The sequence below is a fragment of the Apium graveolens genome, chromosome 2, assembly GCF_009905375.1.
Source record: "Apium graveolens cultivar Ventura chromosome 2, ASM990537v1, whole genome shotgun sequence".
Taxonomy (NCBI): domain Eukaryota; kingdom Viridiplantae; phylum Streptophyta; class Magnoliopsida; order Apiales; family Apiaceae; genus Apium; species Apium graveolens.
This window is the reverse complement of record NC_133648.1, coordinates 169598341-169604340: the sequence shown is the minus strand read 5'-3', so window position 1 is coordinate 169604340 and position 6000 is coordinate 169598341.

Below are 6000 nucleotides of genomic sequence, written 5' to 3'. Positions count from 1 at the left end.
AATAACCTTGCATGCAAACTCTCTTTCTATTCTCTCAAAGGGCAAATAAGACTTTTTCAACCCCACTAACTCATTTGATTATTACCAAATTACTACCTTAGCCTTGCATGCAAAATGGCCTAACTTTAGCCAAGAGACATTTTTGTAAGTTCTCACTTCCACTCATTACTTGTCAACCAAATAGCATAAAACAAACAAATCAAAGTGGAGAGAAGTCATTCATCATTTCACACTCTAACACACCACAAAAATTTCTCTCTTCCCCTCCCTCCCTTTTGCTCTCGGCCGAACCCCATTTCCCCCCTCCCTTCCATTTTTCATTCCATTTCTCATCTTCCCTAGTGTAATTCTTTCACCTACATTTATTTTATATACTTCCCAAGAGTTTTGTGATTTGGAAGATGAAGTTTCATGGTTGCATGTGTAGTTTTGTGTGATCTCCAAAGAGAAACTCTTGATTCTTGTGAATTCAAGAGCTCTCTATGAGATATATTATGTATATGTGCTAACTAAGTGTTTTATGGAGATATCATGCTTTAAAATCCTTTGCATGCTACTGAAATCTCATTATAAATTTATGTTTAGCCATGCATGCTAGTTTTAAGACATTAAAATGATGATCAACCATGTTTTGCATGCTATTCTTTTCGAAATCATGTTGTTATCTATAAAATTCGAAATAGATGTGCTTAAATAGATTGTTTCCATGATGAATTTCTTATTAATACTTAAAAGGAGTTATATTTCATAATTATTAAGGATAAGTATTAGGTGCAAGTCAATTTTGCAAGCATTTACAACTTTATGCCTAGCCGAAATCTTGTTATGTGCTTTCCATGAGTTGCATATTATATATTTAGTTGCATGTTGTTGTTTTTAGGCATGGATGATCTCACCCAATGTTATTTTGAGAATAAAGGAGTTAGTTCAGTAGATTACCATGTATAAGTCTTGGTTTAAGTATTGAGTTTTTGTTAGTTGAGTTGTCAAGTCAAAACCTTGGAAAAAAATGAGAGTTATAGTTTCTGCAGAAAAATCAGTTTAATACCCTGAGGTTTAGAGTGAGTTTTGACCATGTCATTGATGTGCACTTTGAGGCCCAAGCTACCAGAAGTTAGTATGGGGAGTATATAATAGGTTTTAGGAGTTGGTTGGAGGTTTGCATGTCATTTGATTAGGTGCACAAGTAGAATAACAAAATCTGTCCAGCAGGGGACAGTTTTGTTGCAACTTAGAAATAGGGAGATTTGGCCATGTCATGGGTAGGCCCTCATTAGGCCCAATTGGGCCTTAGTTAGAGGGTATGTCAGAGAAGTTTTTCCAACCATAGTTCATAGGATATGATCTAGAACCATGTGTCACAAGTTAATTCAAGTCAGGGCATTTTCTGCCCAAAAAAACAGGGGAACCTTGGACTTTTAGCTTAGGCCCAAGAAGGCCCAAGCCAGGCCTTTGAGCCACATCAAGCTTGTGAGATGCCCTTAGGTCAGGAGAGTCTTGTGTAAAAATTTTGAAGAAAAACTTGTAGTTTAAGAGTGTCTAATGCACTCAAGAAACCTTAGTTACCATTCTGAAATGTGCACCAGTGAGCACTTTCACTTATCACATAGTTTTAGGACACTTAGAAGTGAGTATTAGGTCAACCACCATAGTTGTAAGATAGTATAAGGTCAGTAGAGAAAAAGGCACAAGTGAGGGTCAATAGGTTTTGGATAATTTAGGAAAGGCACATTGAGTTAGGAAGCCCAAATTTGAAGACTTTGTTTAGTTAGCGACCAAGTGACTTAAGTGGTGAGTCGAGATCATCCAAGCCTAGTGTGGCATTATGGTGTATATGATGTTATTTGGTATTAATATACGATATGTGATTATGTGGCTACGTGTGTACATTTGAAAATATAATGGTGGATATGAATTAAGTGCGTATAGGCCTAAGTGCCATCCATGTTTAATTTCGGGTTGTAAATAGGTTAAGATGGTAAGAATATATTATAATGAGGATTATTATTATTTATGTAGGATCTCGAGACGAGGGAAAACTTGCCATAAAAGTCAAGTGAAGCTCCAGTTGTTGCTCCTACCAGTCAGACCAGACCAGTCTATCTCAAGGCAAGTGATTCAACTTGACCTTCATATTTACTGTAAATAGTTCATATATATATCGATGCAATTATCCTGAGTCATTTTGATATATTTAAATCAAGCGTATCTTTTGTTTATCTTTGAATTACATAGAGATGCCATGAACCCTCGAGTACGTATTGCAAGTAGTTCAAAAGTCTTTCATGATAGTTTAATGCCATGATAAAATAGAGATTTGTTATAATACCTTATTGATCCTTTTGATTATCATGCTATTGATCCCTGAGAAATCTTGATATTGCACCCTGATGCTTTGATTCAACTCTTGAAATAACCTCGATAGAAACTTTATCTTGATACCTAAAAGCCAATCATTTCTTAAATTCATTCATGATTGTTTGATAACCCTATCCTTACCCTAAAAGCTTGATACCCTGTTATATCTTGAGCTGATGATCACTTTCTTTATATTTTAACACCTCTATCCTATTGGAACCAGTGATGCTTATCTTCTTGATTTTCTAATACCTATACCTTGTCTACAACCATTGCTTTAAGCCTAGTTTGGCATTACTCTTTCATATTATCCAATAGCCTTGCTCAATTTCCTTGTCAAAATTCTTGTTTATGGAAACCTCTCAATTACCCTAATATAGTAAAGTCTAGTGGATCATGGCCCTGAGATTTAGTGTCATATTTCCAGTGTTTCAAGTTGATCTATAATCCCTTGATAAAAATGATTACAGTCGAAAGAGATTTTGTCATAAATCGGCATCAGTTTTTAAAATGATTAAAATGTGGATTTTTCAGTCCCAAAGGGGGATAAATATTTTCTTTGAATGGTGGATCTGGACTGAGACGCGAGTCATTTCCACACTTATATTAGGCTTAAAAGTTGCCTAGGGATTCCCAATAATGTTTTAGAACCCAGCGAGGTTCGGGATTACTTCGCGGCTGATCACCGGCTGTAATCCGTAGCGTCATAAAATGATTTTGATTAAGAATGATTTTTAAAATTTGTTTTGATGCAAGCAAAATGATGCCAACTCACATAAGTTTTATCTCTCGTTATCATTGATTATGTCTTTCCATTGTCATTCCTAAAGGTATATCTCGATTTATGTTTTACGTTGTACTATTAGCACTTGTTGAGCTTTTGGCTCACTTCTTGCTTTACCCTTATATTACAGCTAGCAGCTATGGTTAGATTCAAGCAGACTGCCCGTAAGACCTGTGATGCTGATGCTTATGTTCGAGCTCAGGTAGAATAAGTAATAATAGTTGTGTGAGGACTCGGTATTTGTAATCAGATGTAATAGTTGGTAGTGTTGGGCTGTTCCAAACCCTAAACTGTAAGATCTTGGATTTTGGTTGTGTATTCTTCATTAAAAAGATGTAATAGCTATATTTATTTCGCTATTTAAGTTGGGGGTGTGACACTCTTTGTCAACCAATGATAGATCATTCAATAGTGTCAGGAATCTATCGTATATATCAGTAATTTACTCATCAGTCCTTGAATCAAATTGTTTATATTCTTGAACAAGAACAACCCTTCTGTTTTTCTTGATTGCCATTGTACCTTGGCACTGAGTCTCCAAGGCATCCCATATTTATTTTTCAATCTTGCAAGCAATCACCATGTTGGATATCATATTATCCAAACTGTTGTGAAGAATATTCTTGATTTTTGCATCTTTAAGCATTGCAGCTTTCTTAAAATCCAACCATTCAGATTTTTCGTTCCTGATATAGTGTTCAGGAACTTCTGGTGTCATTGACACAAGCTTCTTAGGATAAGGAGTCCCATTATTGATGATATCAACATAAGAATCATCAATAGCCTCTAAAAACATCAACATCTTTACTCTCCATGTATAGTAATCTGCTTTCTTCAGGCTTTCTTCAGGATAGGAATTTTCATGCTTTCATATTTACTTTTAGACATCTTGATCTTTTCAAATTAAAAGTTAATTTGACCGCTCTGATACCACTTGTTTCCAATAAAGTAGTGGTTTAAGGGGGTTGGATACAATTAATAAAATAAATCGATTTATCACAGAAGTAAAGTAATAATAATAAAGCACGAATGAATCAAATAACAGTTTATATTAATCTTTAATAAACTGTTACAAAACTCTATCAAAATAATATTCTTAAGAGCTGCTAGGTTATAAAATACTTGAGTTGTGCACACACAAAGTGATAACCAAATCTGTGTTTATATATCAGACAGCTACAATCAATTCCCATCAAATACAAAATATGTTAGAGTATGATATATATCTAGTTTCTATACATATCTAAATCAATAACCACTATCCTATAAATCAGCAGGTTCTAATTTATCATGTAGTTGTGACTTATCCAATCACAACTTGACAGTCTTCACATCCTGATGCATATCCTGACTGCATCAGATCCTTACGGATTGATAAATGCTGACTGTCAGACAGATCCTGATTGGCTACACATCCTGATACTTCTGTCAGATTCTGACTCCTTGGAAGATCCTGATTCCTGACATAGACAATTTCCAATATATAGTACCATGTGCAAGTATAGTGTACAACTATTAAGGCATGTAGGTGTGCATAGTGTTATTGTGTGTCTTGCACGCATGCGCGCCGCTGCCATGCCATGCCACGCTATGCCATGACATGGGTCAGGTCGGGTTTAAGGGCGATTTGGGCGAATATCTCGGTGTCTCGCGTACACGAGTTGACCTGGGCAAGGAATTTTACTACTGATGTAATTAAATATTTTCTGACTTGTTTTGTTGTTTTATTTGAATATTGAGTTAGTATTTACTGCAACATGGGGCTATCAGTATTTGCTTATCAGTGTTTGAGAAACTCTGATATGGCTGAACAAATACTGATATGCCTGATGATATCAGTATTTACTGATCAGAGTTTATAAACTCTCACATGGCTGACTAAATACTGATATGAATCTGAGGATATCAACATTTGTTGGAAGGCTGAATAAATGCTGATATTATATCAGCATTTGCTGGATGGTTGTTAAATGTTGATATTCATTCTGATACGGACTGTTACAATTTTGATACTGGAAATATTCTATTAGATGCTATTTAAATCAAAATATTTATTTTAATTAATGAATTATTTTCATATAAGTTTTGGTCTTGTTTATAAACAAAACTTAACGTTTGGAAAATACACATTGAACACACAGACGTATGAAATCCTAACTGATACTTCTCTCTCTTTTCTCTCCACACAGACATACAGATCTTAGGATATGTTTTCTGCGCGAACTGAGGTACAGGTCAATGTTGATCATTACGTGACTGTGAACGAAGTGCTCTCTGTTTTTTTATCCTGAAACGATATTATTACAACCCAACACAACGTAAGTGGGGCAATAATCTCTTAAAGAACGGTTTAGACTTTTCGAAGGTTAGGCGACTCAGCTTTTATTGGTCCTTTCAGATTTTTTTAAAGCTTTTGTTAGAGCTAAGTGATTCTATACTCTCTTTATCAATTCAGTTAATGCTTGTATTTTGTTATTTCTGCCTTCGTGATATAGTTTGTTAATTGGTTGCTTGCTTGTTCTAGTTAATTTATAATTATATACATGTCCCATTATTACGCGTAGTGTTAATTATACCTAACAATCATAACCCCTGAGGCCCTAACCCTTGCTAAGGTCATAAATTATATGTATATGCCTTTCTATGCACGCTTATTTAATTTATGATCATGCGTTGTGTATTTTTTCACTGAGAAACAATATGAGGGAGCCTGCCACTTGACATCATCAAGAACTGCTCCCACGTCGAAGGTCATGAGGTGTGTTTATTTCCCTGCAAATAGCTTTGCTAAGTTAGATCTTGTACATTTATTTTGAACCTTTTTGTGTATGTTTGAAACTAAATATATACTTGAATTG